Below are 24,162 nucleotides of genomic sequence, written 5' to 3'. Positions count from 1 at the left end.
TCATTCCCATTTCTTGCATGGGACCTAAACATGCAACCAAGAATACAGATTTGAATTTTCAACCAATTTATATGCATTAGAGCATGTGCCTGTAGTTCAAATTTGAATTATGCACATAAATGCATTAAAAACTCAATTAATTTATAAAAATGTCCAAACGAACCCCAAAAAAATCCAAAATTTAACACAACACTCTTGTTGTTCTATATTGACACTAGAGAAAAAATTGAAATCAAGAAGAGGCAACGGATATCGTTTCGTCCAGAAAGATGAAACATTCCCTACCGAAACCATCATGCTTGTTCTGAGAAGCTCTGGTTTGTGAGAAGCTTATACCCAAACCTGCCCCAAATGGGACAAAAAATTACCACGGCATGTTGATGCCGCTCCATGATAGCATGCCAAGTTTCATGAATTTCAGACGCGTTTTGGATTTACTAGAATTAAAAAACCAGGTATCTCAATGTTTGCGGCCCAGTGATGGGCAGGGTGTTTGACATTCATTCCCATTTCTTGCATGGGACCTAAGCATGCAACCAAGGACACATATTTGAATTTTTAACCAATTTATATGCACTAGTCGTGAACCCGTGCATTTGCACGGGCTAGTTTAATAGTTCGTCATTTTCTCACTTTATATTTCACTACATAATTACTATAAAAAAATTATCTATGGTGTAACATATATTAATCTTTTCTATAATAGCTTGCTTGCACATAACAATTAAAACATAGGTAAATATATTGGAACACCCTACAGAAGCCATGAAAGCAACATGGATCATTGGTAAGCACACATACATGTGAGTGTCTAAGTGAATCAATGTAATTTTAGCCGTAAATATGTTTTGTTACCAAGATGGCCAAATATTTATTTGGAATATCACCAAAAAGAACATTATCAAATGTTTAGAGACAATGCCATCGACATAAGGCAGTAATCCAACTTACACTTTGTCAACATATTTTGCATATGTAAAAAAATTAAGCATATCTCATCTTTTCGACTTCTATTCTACCATCCGGCGAGTAAAAGATAATTTGATAAAATTAGAAACATCATTAGATGATTAAACTTAAACAATACTTGTACTAAATTAGCGACAATTAATAAGGATCAGAGTGAATATAACATTCTTATTTCTCTGGAGTATGATAATTATGGTTTGTTGAATATAGAGTGCAAGCTTATTCATGTAAGCTTGCATAGAAAGGAAAAGAAGCGGACATGATAGGTTAGAGAATGAAGAATAGTTGGTAAATTAAGTAGTACTATTAGCATAAAAAGAAGCTTCACAAAAGCTTGCTCTATAAGTTTAGGATCCATAAGCAATGTGAAATTGAATTCCCTGATAGCGGAAGGAAATACATGCTTCAGATTTTTACTATATATATGCATCCGAAAGAAGCACCTCCCAACACGTTATATTTAGCAGTGAAGTTTAATAGTCTGGTACTACATAAATTACTCGTTGATGAGGAAAAAGGCAAAAACAGACTATAGATAATTTAATTGTATAGACTTTATACAAATAATAGGTGTGAAAGAAAAGATATAGACAACACAGTTGGAGGAGAACATGAATAAAACAAAGATCTGGAGTAATGGCACCATCATCTTCCATTAACTTTTCTGTTAGATTATCCTTTATAATAAAGTTGTAGTAGCTGTCCGAACCAACAACCATTAAAAAACATAAACAAAAAAACTACTCCCTCCATCTAATTTTCTGCCATATATTTAATCTACAATTTAGTAGTTCTCACACACAATTGACAGAAAATCAGAAGTGCAGCAGCCACGACACTCAAGCATTAGCAGTTCTCACATGCCTTTACTTATGCAAAAAAATTGCCCGTAAAATTGTTTATTCAGATATACAGTATAACAGAAACCATCAATGTTTTAGTAGTTGACAAAGATCTTCATTGTCAAGTGTTTCACCGCCTAACTATCTGCACTATCTGCTGACTGAAAAAAGGGTTAGAAGAAAATTCATGAGAAGCCAATTCTCTAACCTACAACTGCCAGGACATGGCAGCTTGGCAAGGAAATTCCTTGAAGAGGAGATTGTGGCGGACCAGCATATCAAGCAACAACATCAGCCGTAACTGGAGATTGGGAAGGCCATTGAAGATGTTAACTCTCCCATAGAGGGTCCTGGACATGTTTTGTCGATACAAAAACTGATTAGTAACTTGACCAGCGACGACGTTGACAACTGACATTAGCCTCCTTCATGCCGCTGTAGTCTGTTTAGACAGCAGGTTTTTATAAGCTCGCTTGATGATCATAATTATGCTCCCTCCGATGTCCATATGTATACATAGGTTGTACATTAGAAGATTATGCTCCAACAAATCTCCATGAGGTATCCATAGGTTCTATGTGAGAAGAGCCGGGATTGCATCCCTGGAGAGCACAACACTATCCAAGCACATGACACAAAACAAAGTGATCTCAAATCCAAAGTTATTGTGTATTCAAGATAAACCTGCAAGGAAAAACATATAAGAAAATGAACCCGATGCAGATGAGGAAAACAGTTTTTAGAATAAGCTCCTTTAGCACAGCTGAAAAAGTTTCAAATAAGGAAAATTGCTTGAGGTTGTTTTCTAACCAGGAGAGGAAGAGACGGTGGAGAAGCGTGATCTCTTTCGGGCCTGGGGGAAGAAGTAGCGTCCAATCTTTCCGATAATACTGCCTACCCTTGTTTTTATATTATTAGTTGAGTCTCTCCCACGTAATAACTTAACAACTTTGTTAGCACAATTTTCTAAGAATGATGTATCTTTTTCCTAGCCTACCCTTGTTTTATATTATTATTAGTTGATGGTCTCTCCCACGTAATAACTTAATAATTTTTTACCACAATTTTTTAAATAAATTTACAGTTTTCAAGATAAAAGAAAACAATGTGACAGCTTGCGTCGAAGGAGTATTTACCTCAGACTATGAGTGTCTATGATCAGGTCTTCTGTTGTGCTTGCCTATTCCTGCACAAAAGGCAAACATGACAGGCTTTGCATGAAACTAATCTGGATCGAGGTGCAAAGCCACTGACGCAGCTAGTCACATAGCCGATGCGACGTTAATAAGTAGGTGCACTGATCGATGGATAAGACGGCATTTCCATCTCGTCGACAAAGCGACAGCATGGGGTGCACTGATTGATCCATGTGACGGCACCACCAATATCGTCAACAACGGTGGTAATAAGAAACAATGTTGGCATGGCATGCACTGGTAGATCCATGCGACGGTACCACCTTCTAGTCGACAATGGCGGCGGCGTGGAATTTGCAGGTTGCCTTATATATCAAGAATAGTAGTATATACCTACTCAGAAAGAGTAGTATATATCGACTAAAAGATTATGTATATACTGAATAAAAAAAGTAGTATACTGGTTCACTTAAAAAGTACTATATATTGCCTTACAAAAATGTTGTATATACTGCACCAGAAAAAAAGTACATACTTACTTTATCAAAGTGTATGTTATATACCCATTTGATTTAATTTTGTATGCTACATACTGCCGTGCACAAAGAGCAGTGTACGTACTACTTTGATATAGATGGTATATAGACAAAATACAGTACAATAGTATATACTTTGAATTAGTACTCCACAGTCACTATGTTAGTATATACAATATCGCAGAATATTGTTCTAGCAATCATAAAAAAAATGTTCTGGTATATACCGACTATTGACACCTACTCCGTCCCAAGCTCCCTAGGTTCACGGCAAAAAAAGTAAAAGGTCCGTATATTTTCAAGAGTTGGCAATATAAGCTAACATTTAGGTAGCTTTCTAGCTATATACTACATATTAAATAAATTCTCTTGAAAAATCCATGCATATCTGAAAAGGCGCAGATGTCATGCTTGGTATAGCACACAGTTTAGTAGCACAACATACAGAAAATCACAAATGTATTTATACCTGAAAGTAATTATAAGAAGCATGACCGTATTGTTGAAGATTATTAATCCAAGTCCTACAGAAAAAATCTCAATGAAGCTGCGTAGTAGCCTTAGCTGTAGCGGAAGGCATAAAACTGATCGAGCAAACTATCAAATACATGAAGGTTCATATGGTCGATGCCATGAGTTCCACAGGAGCCTGAACCCATGACTGGCACCGATGATGAACATCCGGCACAGCGTCTGCATCGACAGTTAAAATCATCAACCTGATTGGTAAGAAGAAAAACGTCTTCAAACAACACTAATCCTACGGCACACAGAACAGATTGTGTAATTTCCTTATTAAGAATTCAAAGGTCTACTTAACATTGCTTAGGCTTGATTTCAGATTAGTAAAAATCAAACGTTATGTTATGTCAAGCAGCTTTGAAGACGCACTAATGATCACAACCTAAATTGGTTCTCGAAAGTCAGTCCGTGTGGGAATTAGCCGACATTTTCTTGTCAAACAAAGGTCAAGTTCTTCATACTAAACTGTAGTACACTGGACAACAGTAAGCAATGCATTGAGTATTATTCATGAAATCCCATGGTTCATGGCAAAAAAAGTAAAAGGCACGTATACTTTCAAGAGTTGGCAATATAAGCTAACATTTTAGGTACCTTTCTATATACTACATATTAGATAAATTCTCTTGAAAAATGCATGCATATCTGAAAAGGCGCAGATGTCATGCTTGGTATAGCACACAGTTTAGTAGTACAACATACAGAAAATCACTAATGTATTTATACCTGAAAGTAATTATAAGAAGCGTGACCGTATTGTTGGGGATTACTAATCCAAGTCCTATAGAAAAAATCTCAATGAAGTTGCGTAGTAGCCATAGCTATAGTGGAAGGCATAAAACTGATCAAGCAAACTATCAAATACATGCAGGTTCATATGGTTGATGCCATGAGTTCCACAGGAGCCTGAACCCATGACTGGCGCTGATGATGAACATCCGGCAGAGCGTCTGCATCGACAGTTAAAATCGTCAACCTGATTGGTTTGAAGAAAAAATTCTTTAAACAACACTAATCCTGCGGCACACAAAACAAATTGTGTAATTTCCTTATTAAGAATTCAAAGGTCTACTTAACATTGCTTAGGCTCGATTTCAGATTAGTAAAAATCAAACGTTATGTTATGTCAAGCAGCTTTGAAGACGCACTAATGATCACAGCCTAAATTGGTTCTAGAAAATCAGTCCGTGTGGGAATTAGCACAGACATTTTCTTGTCAAACAAAGGTCAAGTTCTTCATACTAAACTGTAGTACACTGGACAACAGTAAGCAATGCATTGGGTATTATTCATGAAATCTCATTATTCATCACCGACAATCCACACAACTATACTGTAGTAAGCTAAATAGCAGTTGATCCTATGAACTATTTTTTACGAACTAACTAAATCACCAATTATAACAAAATTGTATTGTCCTTTGCGAAATTCAATCCAGTCAACCACTCTCGATTATTAGTCCTAACTGAAGCAGCTGTTAACAAACTAACTAAACCACCATGATTTGGAAAAACAGAACTGCATAGATCACCATTGCAAAGCCAAAGGATAGTAGTATTGGCACAATTCATTGCCAAACCCAAGTTCCAGGAGAGCAGATTCTCCCCACTAACACAACAATCCAGTGGCACTCCACCTAGCACACCCGCTCCATGCCACCCAAGTTTCATGAGAGAAATTCAGAGAAGAAAATCACCTTGTCGGGCAGCCATTCAGAACACGGTGGAATTTGCTAAGCGGATTCTCCCCACTAACACAACAATCCAGTGGCACTCCACCTAGCACACCCGCTCCATGCCACCCAAGTTTCATGAGAGAAATTCAGAGAAGAAAATCACCTTGTCGGGCAGCCATTCAGAACACGGTGGAATTTGCTAAGCGGAGAGCGATCTTCTCCGGGCACTTCCGTGCCTCAGCGGTCCGATGAATGTTGGGCCACAACAGGACACCGTTATTGTCGCTTATAAGCATCGCCGCAGAAGAGGAGAACGTCGTGTGTCGCAGTAAATGTTGATGTGACGGTCGATGGGAGAGGAGCAGCAGCAAGTGGGGCAGATCAACGAACGGGACACAATCCGCCTCACCGCGTTCCCTTGACCAGCCGTGTCGCCACAACGGGACCGGAAGCATCCACCGCAGCATGCTGGTCCAAGAGAGAGGAGGCGGTGATTCATGGGGGCGGTGGAGGCGGTGAGATGCGACAGCGGCTGGATGCGGTGGGCAGTGACGACTACGCTGGTGAGCAGAGCGGCGGCACGATCCATGGGAAGCGGCGGCGCGATCCATGGGAAGTGGCGGCCGATGGTAGGCGTCACAAGGTTAGGGATACGGGAGGAGGGCTTCTTTCTTTAGCAACCGATGATGGTCTTTTTTTTTTAGACAACGGTGATGAAAGGCCTGTTGGGCTTCTTTTTGTACAGCAATGATGAAAGGAACGTGGGCCTTCACTTTTTTTTGGCCGAATTAAGTACGTGATTAAGCAAAAAATATATGGGTTAATCTCCACCGTAATAACTCGGTCCCACCAGTTGAACGGCTCATAATTTCTAATTAACGTGGTAATTTTAGGGAGTCTGAAATTAGTATAGGTATAGATAGATAGATTAGAGCATGTGACTGTAAGTCAAATTTAAAGTATGCATATAAATGCATTGAAAACTCAATTAATGTATAAAAATGTTCAAACGAACCCCGAAAAATTCCAAAATTTAACACAACACTCCTGTTGTTGTATGTTGATACTAGAGAAAAAATTGAAATCAAGAAGAGGCAACGGATATCGTTTCGTCCAGAAAGGTGAAACATTCCCTACCGTAACCATGAGGCTTGTTGCGAGAAGCTCTGATTTGTGAGAAGCTTATACCCCAACCTGCCTCAAATGGGACAATATTTTTACCACTGCATGTTGATGCCGTTCCATGATAGCATGTCAAGTTTCATGAATTTCAGACGAGTTTTCGATTTACTAGAATTTTAAAACCATGCATCTCAATGTTAGCGGCTGAGCGACGGTGGCAAAGGTGTTTGACATTCATTCTCATTTCTTGCATGGGACCTGAAGTTGCAACCAACGACACACATTTGATTTTTCAACCCGTTTATATGCACTGGAGCATGTGCATGTAGTCCAAATTTGAATTATGCACATGAATGCATAGAAAACTCAATTAATGTATAAAAATGTCCAAGCGAACCCCGAAAAATCCCAAAAATTGCACAACACTCCTGTTGTTCTATGTTGACACGAGAGAGAAAATTGAAAGTAAAAAGAGGCAACAGATATCGTTTCGTTCCCCAAGATGGCACGTTCCCTATCGAAACCATCAGGCTTGTTGTGACAGAAGCTCTGGTTTGCGAGATGCTTATACCATAACCTGCCCCAAATGGGACAATATTTTTTTACCCCAGCATGTTGATGCCGTTCCATGATAGCATGCCAAGGTTCATGAATTTCAAACGAGTTTTGTATTTACTAGAATTGCAAAAGCAAGCACCTCAACGTTTGCCGGAGAGCCACAGTGTCGTGGTGTCTGAAATTCATCCCCATTTCTTGAATGGGACATAAGCATTAACCCATGGACACATATATCATTTTACAACCCATATTGGTGCACCGGAGCATGTGCACGTAGTTTAATTTTGAATTGTGCACCTGAAATGCCTAGAAAACAAAGTTAATGTATAAAAACGTCCAAATGAACCCTGAATAATTCCAATTTTTTATGACACACCTATAGTTGCATGTTCACTGCAGATAAAAGCTCTAGCAATTCAAACACCATCCTTTGCAGCTGTGACCCCATTATGTAAGTCAAATCAAGACGAAAAATCAAGTAGATCGCACATAGTTTATTATCACCAACCGTGTGAGATGCAGTACAAAATATCTTGGAGCACCATCGGTGTATAGTACGCATACGGCTTACGCGAGAAGGTGCGTCGGTTACAGTCCACAGACGGCGTGTAAAGCACACTAGCTCGCTCCCCAAATATCATTTCACTGTTCAATCGTCGCCGGTGAAAGATAGGGACGTGGACCCGATTTGTGAGGGCAACTTCGGCGTCCCACTCAGGCGACAGAGCGGCCACACCCGCCAGGCGCATGCTAACAAGCTTCATGAGCACGGCCGCAATCTGCGACCGGGCGATCAAGGTAGCCCAAACAGTCGTTGTTGCTTCTCAGGTGGCGGCAGCAACATCTGCCTCGGGATAGCAACTGGCGAGAGCGGCACAGCAGCTGCCCGTTCCACAGCGGCGGCCTTAGCCCTGTTGAAGGCCACCCACGACCATGTCGAGGCCACCCACGCCTAGCTCATGGCGGCCACCACACAAATCGAACGAAACTTCTCCGACAACGGTCGGCAACCCACGTCCGAAGACTTGGCAATCGCCGAGAGCGTTCGAGCAGCCGTCCATTCCTGCGCGGCATACCTTGCCACGACGGAGCCCGCCCAAGCCAAGACCGCGGCCGCCCACGCCAAGCTCGTGGCGGCCTATTCCAAAGATATGGCGGATGCAGATGGCGAGATGCTTGCCGAGTATGGTGTGATGGATGCCATGGAGCTCCTTCCCCAGGAGATCGTCGGGCACGAGCTGGACATGGAGGAGGCGGCGGAGATCAACAAGAACCAGCTGTAGTAGTACTCTTTGTTTTGTTTAATTAAGAGCACCTGTCTTTAATTTGTTAGAGTAATGTTTAGGTTAGCTAGCTCTATTAAATTGCTGAAATTTCTCGATTAAGAAGTGTGGGTGTGCTGTAGTCTCCTTTGTGTACGCAAATTATGCAATGACATGGATGACCACTGTAACCAGGGAAATTCGAACCAAAATTTTTTACGTTCAAACTCATCACACACGGGTTAAGCTATCTGAATCGTTTGTGATGTTCACATATCGTACACAGTGCTGAATAAGGGACCGTGTCTGATGACACTTTGCGCACCAGTTTTTTCGCTAAACTCATTCAAATTTGTTGGTTTCCGCGGAAATATCTACCTCCCCGCCCCCTCCTCCTTACTAAAAGCCACATTTCTCATGTTTCCGCCTTCCTTTCCAAATTGAAACCTTCACTCCTTGCTTGCAGTGCCGCCTCCTCGCCGGCGACCCTCCTTCACGCTGCTCGGCCTCGTCTATCCAGGCAGGTAATCCACACCCGACCCCCATCCTCCTCCTCCTTCCACATCCCACATGCCCCGACCGCCGGCGCGACACCTTCCACCCAAATCACCAACCCCACCACCAAATAAGTGCCGCTCTAAGCCATGGTGCATGCAGTATAGCCAGGAGCTCAAGGAGCATTTGGCAGCGGAGAAGCAAATCGCGGCCGCACGCGCGAATGAGGTCGCGATGGCTGCCATTCGTGCCGACCCCCAGATCTTGGAGGAGCACCTCACTGTCGATGCCTCACGCGCCGACGCCGCGACGCGCTTGGCTGCTTTAAACAACAGTTCGTGGTGTTTTCTCGAGGCCACCCTCAGTGCCTTCAACAAAGACTACGAGGTATTTTCTCAGCGTGCACGTGCTTACCTCAACTCGAGAGCCAGCAGGTTGGTGCCCAGGGCGGCTCAGGCAACTCACCACTACGACGAGGGAACCCATGATGCGGAGGCCTCGCCCTCTTCCATGTCCAAGGAGCCAATCGTCATTGATATCTCTGACAATAAGGAGTAGCTTGTCTTATTAGCTCACTATAAGGACCCATGTTCGGTTTGCTAGCTATTGCCTTTCCTTAACAAATTCTAGTGAATTGTGCTATCTACTTTTACCATGCAATCTGTTGCTCTAGTGTATATGTTCTATATGTCGTGCAATGTGATGCTCACTTCTTAACTGTTTGGTTAATTAGTTGTCGTGTTCAGTTAACTGTTTGGTTCAATTCTGCAAATGTGATGTTCAATTCTTCAGGGTGCAATTTTGTATTTTCTTCCATGTGAGAAATAAATCGATTTTTTTTTACAAAATACATGAGAAACAAATACAATTGCTATATTTCCAAGTTGTCAAGCATGATTGGTTTGGTTAACTGTCTGATCTTCTAGTATGTTATACATTGTGCAATGTGGTGCTCAGTTAACGTTTGGTTCATTTTTTGTGGTGTTTAGTTAACTGTTTGGTTCAATTCTGCAATGCGATGTTCAATTGTTGTGGGTGTATTCTGTTATTGTATACCATGTGAGAAATAAATCGAATTTGGTTGTACTGAATACATGAGAAACAAATACAATTGCTATATTTCCAAGTTGTTAAGCATGCTTGGTTTGGTTAACTGTTTGATCTTCTATTAGGAGTATGTTATATTGTGCAATGTGGTGCTCAGTTAATGTTTGGTTCATTTGTTGTGGTGTTTAGTTAACTGCTTGGTTCAATTCTGTAATGCGATGTCCAATTGTCGTGGGTAGAATTTTTTATTGTTGTGCATGTGAGGAATAATCGAATTTGGCTGCACTTAATACATGAGAAACATATACAATTGCTATATTTCCTAGGTCTTAATCATGCTTGGTTTGGATAAATGGGTTTTCCATGTGGCTTCAATTAATCTGATGAATCTGCAATGTGCTTATTTTTCATCAACATATTTTACTAATAGCATGCGAACCCTCACTTAACCTAATCACTAACTACCATATATCTGTTGCAAGGAAACAATGGGAAGCACTGAGGTTTACAATCGAGGTTTGCACATGCATGGTACTTTGTCTAATAGCACATTATTGTGCAATTGCAGGAACCATTCTAATATTTAGGTTTTAAAAATTTTGGTCTTGCACATGTAGGTCCTGCTGTCAGAGGTTTTGACCCACTGTTTGACCCATTTTGCATATGGGGAAATGAGTTGTCCATGAATACCAGTCAAGTCAAGAAACTCAGAAAGATTGTTAGGATAAAGAAATTAGCCACAAACAACAACAAGATCTTTGTCTGCGCAATGAAGAATACATCAGTTCACTACAGGATGGTACTAACTATTATACCTTGCCTTTTTTATTCCTTTGCCCCATTTCCAATATAGAGAAGATATTTATACACATCCTTGTTTTCAGGCCTTTCCAAAGCAGTTCACAGATGATTACCTCTCAAACCACCTGTATGGTCGGGAGGCGAGGAAGGTATTCATACAACATCCACGGTTTAATATTGAAGTGTTCCTGAAGAGGATGAAGGATGGACGGTCAATCATCCACAGGCACTGGCCTAAAGTTGGAAAGACCTTCAATATCAATGAAGGCTCAATATTCGCCTTCTGCTTCAGCAGTTTTCCATATGAGATACATCTGTCTATGTACCGTCTATAATGCTAATTTCGAAAGGTTATAGATGTTGCATGTGAAACTTGGTGCTGGTGCAGTTGTGTAATGGGGTAGCTGAGTTCTGAAGCTATATGATATTGTACTCTGATGTATTTCAATTATGAAAATGAAATATTTTGTGTGCTTAATATGAAATGTCAATTAGATTAATAAATGGATTATTATTAATAGGATAATTAGCCTGCTAATTGGGTTTTTCTATTGCAAATGGTTATTGAGAAAACACCGTGGGCGATGACCTCAGGCAACGCACACAGTTTCTAGGAATAAACCATGTTGGATTAATGAACAATCACACACGACATCCTCTTGAACATTGTTTATGTTAGGCCACCTGGAGCAAACGTTTACCACATAAAAACTGTGTGTGATGAACAGCCTTTGCCACACAGTTTCTTCTATGCACCGTGTGTGATGCATTTAATAACACAAATGATAAAATTGTTAATACCGTGTGCAATGGAAACGCTATCACAAACGATTTAACAGGGAAAATTGTGTGTGATGTACCTGCGAACAGAAACATTTTCCTTGGAGCGACTGTGTGGGATGTATATACGAATGAAAACGTTTAGCGGGGACTGACTGTGTGGGATGAACTTACGACCGGAAATTATTTCGCCTGTATAGTTGAATTTTTTTAGCACCACTGTACGTATAACCATATTTGATTGCTCGCCGGTCGCACACGATCTCATTTTGCCAAGCATGTGTGCCAGGAGGGCATATCCCCGACGGTTTTTGGGCCGTGTGGGAAGGACCGCCCCTATCGCAGTCACTCACTAGGCGACGGTTCCAAATGTCGTCACAGAAAGGGGTTAAAAACCGTTTGTATAGCACCTCGATGTACTAGTGAGCTACTAGCTATGGACCCGTAGGTTTGTGGTAAACTGCTCACAATCGGAAGGGCAGCAAAGTTGATGTAGAGGCCCTCTGGGATTGATCCCCCTCCGGGAGGGTGCCAAAAAAGGTCTCCGTATGGGATCTCACAAGAATAGAAGCTTGTGGCGTCAAAAAAAGTGTTTCGGGTGGCTCTCTGTTGGTTTCCCAATTTTAGAGAACTTATAGAGCTAGAATTAGGTCAAACGGACAGGCATGGGGCCCACAAGGTACCTAGGAATGCCTAGGTGCCTTGTGGCCTACTCCTCTGCCTTCTGGCCTCCTCCCGAAGCTTCCAGGGTCTCTTATGTCCATAAAAAATCATCAGAATGTTTCATGGCATTTGTACTTCGTTTGGTACTAATTTCCTGGAAAACCAAAAGTAGGCAAAAACAGCAACTGACACTTGGCACTAGGTTAATAGGTTAGTCCCAAAAAATGATATATACTTGCATATAAAACATCCAAGATTTATACTATAATAGCATGGAATAATCAAAAATTATAGATACGTTGGAGACGTATCAGGGTCACGCGCTTAAGGGAAGGAACCTACAAGGTCAGACCCGAGGACACTGGTCGGATATGATCCAAGCTGGACTTGCGTCGTGACCGAGTAGACCTTGGGCTTTAGGGTCCATACGGGGCCCAAGTGTTGAGCCCGCGATGGATGCCTATATATAGTGGAGGTGCAGCACACTCATTCAGTTGATCGCTTCGGCACCGTCACTAGGGCTTTGCATGTGTTGCAACTAGCTACCTCCACTCACCATTGGTTGTGTGATCAGACCTAGCATTCTGTCGCATAGTATTCCTCCTGCATCCGCGGATACCTTAGAGATGTTGCACTTGCGCCGCTCTGACGAACCTATTTGTGGAAACTGATCAGCTACGTGGGAGATCGAGGAGGAAACGACACCGAAGATGCACTGCCCAACTCAACTTCCGCTGCATAACACTACGCGTCTAGTGGTAATGATCCGTGATCCATCTCTCGTAGCATGTTCCTGGATGTTCTGCGGGTAGGATTTTTTAAATTTGCAGTTGATGTACCCTATTGTAGAACCCAACAAACTCCACCTAGCCCGGCTGCAGGCCCAGCTACGTGCCAGCTCCGCCTTCTCTTCACGCGCGCGCACAGTTGTTGTTGTGCCGACGGCGACACGGGTGGAGGTACGCCAGTGTGCGCCTGGATGGATCACGATGGATCCAACGAGCGGCGGGACGGAGGCCAGCTGCGGCCCTTGGCGTCTGCTTGGTAGTTGTGAGCCCCACGAGCAGCAGGATGGCCCCGAGGACCACGACCTAGGTAGCAATCGAGTTGAACATGGCTGGATCGACAAGGGAGGAGGAAATTTGGGGGAGCGAGGCGGGGCGATTCAGGGATTTCAACACCAACAACAGTGATACTGCTCGCCACGGCGGGCCGGAGGCTTGCTCGTCGACCCGCGGCAGTGGACGGTGGCCTCCGCGCCAAGTCCGACGATGGCGCGGAGAGCTAGTTGCTTGTGTCCTCGCCATTGTTCACCGCAGCCGCCATGGCACTCTGTGTGTTATGGATATCTGTTAATCTTAATCATATCCCGTGTAGGCAACCAAACACGGTGTAGTTGCATACGTCGAGCCAATGCAGGCAACCAAATAGCATGCCTAAATCGATCCCCTAATGCAAGCAACCTTGATGCGGGCAACCAAATGAGGTGCATATGTTGGTTTTTCCTTTGTTTTCCTGCAAGGGGAGGGGTACGAAGCTGGCGCCATAATGCGTTATTTCAAGATGGAGCAGCTCACATGGAAACGAAGGTCGGAAATTAGCAGAATGGTAATGAGAGTCAGGATGCTAGGAACATGAATGTTCTGGGCAAGCGTACTGCAGAGTCTTTGGTGATGGTAACTCACTACAAAAAAAAGACACTTCCGTGATGATACGTGTTTGTCACAGTAGGTCACGTTTTCTGTCATGCATGTACATCCATGACAATTTTATGACAGAATCAAGATAGTCATACATGTGCTGTCGTAGAAGTGTTCCATGACATTACCAAAATTATCATCACGGAAGTGTCCACTTCCATGACTAAAAATCGTGCGTCATGGAAGTGCTTTGATCAAGGGTGACCGACACGTGGCATCCACCGTAAGGGAACGCTGTTAAGCTATCGGGTCCGGTTTTGGATCCAATAACCCGCTAACAGCCCGGACCAATGAGGATTTTCCACGTGTAAAATTCTCATTGGCCGGAGGAAACACGTGTTGGCTAACCGTTGGGACAGATGTCATCCATTCATTGGACATGACGCGCCTATGATAGGTCGACACGTGGCACGGGCCAACAGTGGCCCATTCCAGTGAAAAAGGTTGGCCCAGTAAAAATTAGCAGGCCGGCCCATACAAGGCCTACTTGTGTCAGGTCCATTTAAGCCCACGGGCCATACGAGATGTGCTAATTCGGCCCGTCAACGGCCCATTAAAGATTTGACACCATTGCAGCCCATCGTCAGTTCGAGCCCTTTAACAGCCCGCTATATATTTGGGCTCGATATCGGTCCGATGTGATTTCGGCCTGTTAACGGCCCATTCAAGGGATGGGCCAATTTTCAGGATGTACATCTTTCGGCCTTTTAGCGACCCATTTAAGTGTTGCGCCAATTTCCGGCCCGGTGTGTCTTTTAGCCTGTTGACGGCCCATAAATGAGTTGGGCCATTTGTAGTCAGACCTTAGTTTTTGCCTTTTAGCGACCCATTTAAGTGTTGGGCCAATTCCCGGCCTGGTGTGTCTTTCAGCCTGTTGACGGCCCATAAATGATTTGGTCCATTTGTAGTCGGGCCTGAGTTTTGGCCTTTTAACGGCCCATGCTCTTCATGGTCCAATACCAGCCCAGTTTCTCTTTCGGCCTGCTAAAGGCCCACAACACAGTTGGGCCATTTACAGTACGACCTGACTTTCGTCCTCTTAGCGGCCCATGCTCTTCATGTCCAGTATGAGCCCGCTGTCTCTTTCGACCTGCTAAAGGCCCAAAGTATAGTTGGGCCATATGTAGCCCGACCTTACTAACGGCATGTTAACGGCCCGTGAAATCAAATGGGCCCACCTGTTGCCCGCTTCGATGTCGGGTTGTTAACGACCCAGGAGGTAAGAGGGCCGACCATTAACTTTCGGCCTGGTAACGGCCCATTAACTTAATGGTCCCACTAAAGTTCGTACATGTCTTTAGGCCCAATTAGATAATTTGAGCCCATTACGACGAGCAATTATGCACAGGACCAAAACCGATCAAGCAAAGGTACGTCATACAGGGAAAAACGTTGCACATCCAACATATATTACAGGAAATTACATCCACTGGGCAATCAAAGATTGATGCCAGTGCAAATAAATGAACAGAACCTAGCGATCTACAACATCACAATCTGCAACCTCAGTGTGGATGACGCCCATAAGCATGTGGGCATGTTCTTGCTGCTTTGCTACACTGTCTCTGAAAACATTGATCAGTTGTTGTTGCGCACGAATGTGCACCTCTGATTTCTCCACCATTTCCATCATTGCTTCAGCCATTAATTGGTTCACAAACATACATTTTTTCGTTGCATCCGAGACAGAGGAAACTGAACAGATTCAGATGACGGTTTTGGCAGGCTTGTATTATTGATAGTGGAGAGTGTCTTGACCACTGCATCATAACATAAATTAGGAGGGGAACCGAACAGATTAATCAAGAGTTATTGCCATATTACCTGGCCTAGATTTATTGGAAAGAAACAATGGGGCTGCCTTGCTGTTTTCAGAGTTTGTCTTCTTATCTTCAGCAGCCTGCACCAAATTAACACACTAGCATTGCTATCATTGGCCAGGTCAGATAATAGGAAAGCAACATTGACACAACGAACGTTTGGGCAACCAGACCACACCAGCCTACACCAAATTAACACAATATGGCACAGCTATCATCAGCCAGGTAAGGTAATACGAAAGAAACATTGACACAACGAATGAATGAATGGGCAACCAGAGCAGCACTACTATTCAGTAATGTGCATGATATGAGATAGTAAACTCATGCAGCTCAGTATGAAAAATTACCAGGCAGTTCTCCTTACAAAGATCAACATTGTCGCCTTTAATTATACATTTTGCTACAACTAAATTTATATTAGATAAAGGTTGGATTCATGCCGATTAACAAAATACATGCTGATGTAAAAATATAGTGATATTCAACAGGTACTTATATCAGCATTGGAGCACAGAGAATTCCCGTAAGATAATTTCCTCGAATACGATCCCAGTGCAGAAAGTCTTCTATCATTTAGGCTTATTTTCTAAAAGAGAGATGGGTAAGAAACATGTAGAAAATATGATCAGAATGCTATAAAATTTCATGATGCGAGGATACGCACATGCTTCTTAGAGTGGAGTTGACATATATTTGCTGGACTGAAGCGGACTAGTTCTTTGGCCACTAGAATCTGCTTATTATCAGTGGGAGTTGGGTTTCTCTGTCCTGGAGCAGTATCTATGAAAACTGGAGTTGCTTTATTATCTCCTGGCGTTTGGATCTTTTGCAAAGACTTGGTTTGTAACCCTTCAGATTCTAACATAGATGTCTTCCCCTTGTGTGCCTTATATAGAAGAATGGTGCTTCAATTATAAAACATGCTACAACAGAGATGGAATAGGTACTGAAGAATAGAAAGGCATGACATATTGACATGTATTCCCTCTATCCGGAAATAAATGGATGGGTCTAGGCGTATTTCAGTTCTAGATACATCCAGTTTTGTCCATTTCTGCAACATGTAATCCAGACGGAGGGAGTATGATGTAAGAGCTAGGGATACGACAGGACAACAGTGTAAAAAAACACTACTTGAATGTAAAACTGTATGCTAGCGGAATACATAAAAAAACACTAAGGCAACGTATGCGTTTATGATTGGGAAACTAAGATGGCATTGCAATAGACCACTAGAACAACACTTCAATGTAAAAAAAACATGGTATGGTAGACAGATGAAGTACATACTGATGAATAACAATGCATAAGATATTGAGAAGCATGATGTCCAAACTAAGCATATGGCATTGCAATAGAGTAGAATGACAGTACTTGAATTTGAAAATATGTTATCATGAATGGAATAGGTACTGGAAAATAGGAAGGCATGCCATATTTACATGCATGATCAGTAGGCTAAGCACAAGGCATTGCAACAAAGTAGATGCACTCCAGGACATTATATGCATGATGTACCCATATCAAGGGACAAGTTAGAGCAAGGACCTTATGGGGTGAATAGGATTCATCATCTTTCTGCAAGTCTTGTGAAGAACTGCCTTTACATGTTCCATCATATTTGGTATCATTGACGTCAAGTTTGTTGGCCGTTACATTGCTCCGTGAGGTTCTTGTGGATAAATCAGTGTGTGCAATTATATCTGACATGCATGGAAGACAACTAGTAGTTAGATTTATGTAATGAGTGCCTTTAGGACACGACATAAATAGTAGGACTGGGGTTAACTAGCAGCAACAGGTCTCAAAAACTAAAGGGAGAACACAGATGAAAGATACAGAATATGTATCGTTTGTACTCGAGATTAACTAGATGGCACACAAAAGTATTAAGGAACAACATAGGTTATACTAGAAGTGGTATAATACTATAATCACCAGCCTGTGGGATAGCATTGGCTGATGGATGATAACTATGGAACAGCGTTACCTAAAGAACAACTCTCTTAGCTGAACTATGGAACAGCGTTAACTCCTGAACAAGACCCGTAAGAGATCAGCATGATGAAATGTGATAATCTATTTTTAATGCTTAGATGAATAACAAAGCCATAAATTTTGCACACAAGTAAGATGAGGGTACAACCTATCTGGCCGCTATCCATAGGAGTGAGCATCATGTGCTGACTTGTCGATGGCCCTGCGGTTATTGTGGCTGTCCATGTCAGGCACGCGCATTCGATGCAGGGAATTGTTGAGTGGGGACTATAGCTCCCTTCTGGTGCATGCTTCCCTTGTTGGAGCAGCTGCGGTGAGTCGGAAGACGGTGTGGCTGAAGATGCAGAAAACGCATAATGTTAAGAATGACACATCTCTCTGATCTCAAGAAATACCCTAAGAGATCAACAGCAAGGTACGAGAGTGGTCACACATCTGTTGACTGAAGACTAAATTGGGGTCACATGATTTTATTTTATTTTGGTACTGTCCGATCTACGTCGGACGGCTTGATGGCCGTCTTGTGCCTCCCGGTTGACACTGTTCGGAATCTTCCCCAAAGAGCCAGCGACCACCGGCAGAGCAGCCTGCCTCTGCCATTCGTGGCCCCGACCAAAACCCCGCTCCCCGCCCCACCGCACTGCCCTGGTTGCGCCGCCCCCGGGCCAATCCACAAAGACTCGCCGTCATCCAGATCCGGCGGCGGCAGTACCTTCAACCCATGCAACTCTAAGATAGCCATCTAAGCGTTGCTTCCGCGGTGAACTTGTGCCCCCGCACCCTTACGTTAGACACCAGCCAACCGGCAGCCTAGGAGCTCCTCCGGCTCGAGGGGTGCTGCTTCCCATTGGGAATCGATTGGACCAGAATAAAAATTCAGACAACTGATGCCTAAATAAAGTTATTTGAGATGAGGGTGCGACCTATCTGGCGGCCCGGTGAAGTAGGCAGCTCCAGCTGCCTAGTCGAGATGTCGCGATGGTCGACGGCTATGGGGAAGCAGCGCCGGGGCTCTGGACAGGTCCAAAGTTGGAGCCGCTCCAGCGCCGTGAATAGCGGCGGGGGTGAGTCGGCTCCGGTACGATTCACGCAGCCGTCGTCGAGGCAGCTCCACCAGCACAGAGTAAGAGGCACACGGCCCAGTGCACGACGGCAAATGGACAGCGTCTCCGGGATTAGAGAGGAGGGCGGCTGTGAATTTGGTGCGGTGGGGCGCCATGGAGGAGGGGCTGAGGTTTCGCGGCTCGGGAGAAGGGAACTTCCGAGGAGAAGGTGATTTGGCGCCCACGAGGTATGAATGGGGAATTGGGAGGGGGAACCATGTCTTACAGACGCATTTGTCTGAAATGTGGGGGGAGTTACAGTTCTACCCCTGCCTTTAAGCTTGTCGGCTTGGGTCTGTGTACTGAGGGTCGGGGATAGTACAGTAACTTTGCTTCTCCCAAATAGTGGGCGTGAGCGATTTCGGGCGAGGAGGGCATGTTTTGAAATATACTGGGTGCGAGCGATTTCGGGCGAGGAGGGCGTGTTTTGAAATATAGTGGGCGCGAGCGATTTCGGGTGAGGAGGGCGTGTTTTAAAATATAGTGGGCGCGAGCGATTTCGGGCGAGGAGAGCGTGTTTTCAAATAATGGGCATGAGCTATTTCGGGCGAGGAGAGGGTGTTTTGGCGACCATGGTTTATGAATTATTCGGCACATGTCATTTCGGCCGAGGAGAAGGCGCGCTTGGATGAAGTTACGAACCTACCCTCGATGTACAACGGGCCAATTGATGCGTGTCCCACATAGGTCGGTAATTTCGCGTCTCCCATTTATTTGCTCGGGCGAATTCCACCGAGCAGAGGGTGTTTAACGGTTCGTTCAAATTTTGGGAGAACGAGCATCCACGTCTACCTTACCAAGTCGATTCTAATCAAATTTTGAAATATTAGCTTGCCACTTCTTCTTTAGATGGAGAGATGATGCTCGGGAGTAATGTGTTTTTACATGCTCGTTGCTAGCGATTTACTATATGACAAATAGTTGACGCACTCAAAAACGGGAATCAAACCCAAAATGAAATATCTCAATTCAATGAAATAGCTCGTTCACCAGGTCAAAATAGTGAACTAAATCCAAAATTAAACACCTCAATCGAGTAGCATGTTGTACAGTATTATAGTACTCCATGAACATGTTGAGAGTCAAATTAAGAACTTGTTTGATATACGCATATCTCCGTTCATGTGTGGATTGCAGACAACATGTTCTCGAATTTAAATATTTGAATGCAAGTATATATCGAAACATGGTTTATATCAGTCTTTGATGCATAAAACGCAACCTCCCCCTCTCCCGGACTCATGCTCTCTCTCTCTCTCTCTCTCTCTCTCTCTCTCTCTCTCTCTCTCTCTCTCGCCGACTATCTTCAATTCTGTCGCACGCATCCAACACACAAACCTTGTTGGTCCCTCTCCGTCTCTCTCTCTCTCTCTTTGTGTGTGTGGGAGGGTCTTTCTAGTTCGCATGCATATATACTCCATCTATAGGTCTCTCTCACACACTATGTATGATTCTCTAGTCCAAGCTAAATATCTTGGGTGCACTCATTGTACGCACACAAATTCCTTGGCTCGTTGCCCGTAACTCTCTCACGCACCACTCTGTCGTCTCGGAGCTCTTCCCTCTCACTCTCAAACTCTCCATCTACCTGGGTCACACATAAACATGCATATCTCACTCGCACTCCATAGACCCATCTAAAACTTTATCTCTCTCCCTCGTTCTCTCTCCATCTCACACGCACACACACACACAATCTCATGCCTAGCCAAGTATGATGGTCTCTCACTCAAATGTAGGCACACACAGTCCCCCCCCTATATGTACATGACTAGCTAATCTTAGTCTCCATCACAAACATGTGCATGGTCTATCTTGATTTCTCTCGGGGAATCTTTCTATCTCGCACGCACCTCCCTCGATCTCCCACCCATATAAGTCCCCTCACGATCTCGAGGGGATCTCTCTATCACAAACACACCCTCTCTCCCTCCCCATGCGTCCATGTTCTCCATGTGTCCCTCTCGACCTTTGTTCCTTGTTGGCCAGACCTCTATTGGACATGTGCTATAGGGGTGTCTCTCTCCGTTGCAAACAATCACGGACTAGCTATCTTCGTGTATCTCCTCACCTCGCTTTTCTATCTCCGGACAAACGAGTCCATGAAGAAGACAAACGGACGTAGTCGAACGAATCCTCAGAACTCCGGAACGAAACCGAAGCTAACGAGAGAAGCCAACCGGAAAGAAGCAAACAACATGGTAAACACACAAGCATAAGCATGCCATGATGCACAAACAAGTATGATGCATGTCCGATTTAAAGCGGCATGGCATGGCAAAGTGCACAAACAATACTACAAATTAAGTGGAGCTCAATATGCAACGAGTTGCATATTGACGAAACACCACATCAATTATTTAGTTCTCTCTCGTTTATGTACCCAACAATATTAAAAGTTATTAACCATGGCAAGAGGTGAAACATAAGTAACCTACCTATCTAGGCAAGTTTAAAAGAGGCCGGAAATAACAAATAACAATTCCGGAAAATCCCCATATATCTTTTAGCAATTTAAAGCAAACAACAATTTTAAACATTTTAAATGTTATTATCATGATGCGGATGGCATATGCAAGTTTTATGCAATTTTATGAAAACGTTGACATGAGCATGTTATGAAGCATTTGTCACCGTGGCGGAACGAAAGGGGTGCCACGGCAACTACAACGGAAATGGTGCCACGGCAACATTCCGATGATCCGACAACTCATTGAGATACCGGTGCAAAAGAGCAAGTGTGCGGATGTGCGGAACATGCAAAAGATGGTGGGGTGATCCTGGTTATCGGGCATGGCAAACGAGGAATGTGCATAAAGCAAGCGGGCACGGTGCAAACATACGGTTCATCTCAGACAACATGCATTCGTCCACGGGTCATCGTCTCGGCGGTTATACCTTTGAAGCGTGCATTTCGGGGCGGTCCAAAATCGTCGAGGGAAGTAGTCGTTCACGGGTCGTAGGGGAAGTAGTCGTACACGTTTCATAGTTGTAGACACTCCGTAGATGTTCGGGGTCACGTCAAGGAACTTGACGTCCACGGGGTCTTCGAGGTCGACGGTAGTTGTACACACGTTGTTGGGGTACTTGTCGGTCCGGTCTTGGCGACGGTAGTTGTACACGGGTCGTAGACGTCCGGTGCGGTACTTGGTGAACCGAAAGTGTACTTGGCGGTCTCCAGACTTGCCGATCTCGGTTCTTGCGACGGTAGTGGTACACATTCTGCAGGCGAACGTGGGTGTCGTGGTACTTGGCAAATCGAGGGGTGCACCGGGCCTTGGCGTGCAGAAGGCACTTGGAGCAGCAGAAGGCACTTGGAGCAGAGAAGCCATCGGGCTGCTGTTCGTTCAAAACAAGCTGAACCAGGGGAGGTCAAGGCAGCAGCGGTGGCAGCAGAGTTGGCCGGAGGGGAACGGCTCAGGCAGGAGCTCCATAACACGAGGAGGAGGCCGACGAAGATGCAACAGACGATGGGCGCAGGCGTCGAACTTGCTGAAACCGGTCGCGGGAGGTCGCCGGGGTCCCGTTCCTGCCAGTACAAAGCGGAGGCAGGCCGACGGACTTGGGGCTCGGGCAGCAGCAAGGAGGCAATGGTGGTGGTCAGCGGCAGGAAGCGGTCACCGGGCTTGTGGTGACAACGACGACGAACAGAGGCGTGCGGAGAAGCAGCCGTCCGACGATGGAGCAGAGGCGTCCATGGCCAGCGACCCAAGGCGTCGAAGATGGCCGGATCCGGGCCAGCTCGGGTTGGGGAGGCGAGGTAGCAGGCCGGTGGCGGGGCTTGGCGCAGGGGAGGTCGAGGTCGCCGGCAGCAGAGGCTACGACGCGGCCTGGCTTCGGCCGTCAACAGCTCTGGTGGCCGGGACGGTCGATGGAGGAGGCGAACGGCGGGTCGGGGACGAGGCCAGACGTGAGGACGAGGCGGAGGAGGAGCTGTAGAGGAGCGGCTAGAGATGGTGGTGGCGGCGCCATGGCTGCGAAGCTCGAGCAAGGGCGACGGGGAGGCGCGGGTCCACGAGGACAAGGTGTAGGTGCGGGATGAGGCGGCGGGCACGGGAAACGAGAGGGAGAGATAGGATCGAGAGGAGAGCGAGGGATCGAGGGAGAGAAGTGGATCGGGAGAAGGGTTAGCGCTGCCCTCTCCCTGCGTGACGGCGCTCGGGAGGGAGATGGGGATCGAGCAGGAGGCTCTCCCCTGGCGCTAGGGTTAGCGAGGGAGATAGGCTGGGCTGGCCTTCGATCGCCTGGAGGCCCAGCTGGATCTTGGGCCACTTCGGATGGAAGGGAAAAGCCAGGAGGCCTGCTTGGCTGGCCAAAAGAAAGAAAAGGGGTTTCTTTTCCATATTTTAGAAAAAGAAAAGAGCCAAGGGATTTATTTGGAGGTTCAGTTAAACCTGAAGTTAACTGAAATGGCAAGTGACTACTTTGACATAATTTCGAAGCTCCACAACTAGATTTGGAGCAAGGGGAGAAGGATGGAGGATTTAAATAATTTAGAGACGAGAGGAGTTTCAAATGCAAGTGTGTTATGGTCAATTCCAAATTGATGGAATATTTACTATAGCTCCCTGATAATATTGAGAGACTTCGAATATGTTTTAAAGAGAAATCACCATGTGAATTCCCTCGATTTAAATGGATCAAGGATCCATGCAATTTATGTAAGTGAGTTTTAGTTGGTTTGTGAAATTGATGGCATGATGACATGATGCAATGCAAAAGATGGCATGATGAATGCACAAACAAAACAAATCACACGACAAAACTCGGAATAGCTGGAAGTCTTCTGGAGCGTCGGTCTCGGGGCGTTACATTCGACTTCTAATTTTTTTTACATGCACTGCATTATCGAGCGGATGGAATATCTCTTTCCCTCTCTCAGCTATCTGACGCACCACTCAGCCTTACTGGGGCTCCTCTATCTCTCTCAAACTTTATATCTCCCTGGTTCACACATACACATGTCTCGCTCGCGCTACATATAGACCCATCCAACACTCTCCGCCCTTGTTCTCTCTCTATGTGACACGCACCCCCCTAAGTACCATAATCCCTCACTCCATCATAGGCGTACACACTCCCCCCTAAGTATAATTATCTCTCACTAGCCATCAGGAACACATGTATTGT

At 44.6% G+C, this 24,162-nt stretch overlaps 1 long non-coding RNA gene across 2 annotated transcripts; it reads right to left on the bottom strand.

The window, feature by feature from the left end:
• Window positions 1-1,815: 1,815 nt before the first annotated feature.
• Window positions 1,816-6,386, bottom strand: LOC109763049 (uncharacterized). Of its 2 annotated transcripts, XR_012181309.1 has the most exons (6): window positions 5,844-6,386; window positions 4,732-4,955; window positions 3,953-4,176; window positions 2,948-2,997; window positions 2,622-2,705; window positions 1,816-2,495 (listed from the first exon to the last, which is right to left on the bottom strand). It is a non-coding gene; the product is annotated as an uncharacterized lncRNA (long non-coding RNA). The 2 variants fall into 2 exon arrangements; XR_012181308.1 differs by lacking the exons at window positions 2,948-2,997; window positions 3,953-4,176; window positions 4,732-4,955; window positions 5,844-6,386 and having other exon boundaries at window positions 2,622-2,903.
• Window positions 6,387-24,162: the final 17,776 nt, after the last annotated feature.

The sequence above is a fragment of the Aegilops tauschii genome, chromosome 1 (assembly GCF_002575655.3).
Source record: "Aegilops tauschii subsp. strangulata cultivar AL8/78 chromosome 1, Aet v6.0, whole genome shotgun sequence".
NCBI lineage: Eukaryota > Viridiplantae > Streptophyta > Magnoliopsida > Poales > Poaceae > Aegilops > Aegilops tauschii.
This window is presented reverse-complemented; position numbering and strand designations above follow the sequence as displayed.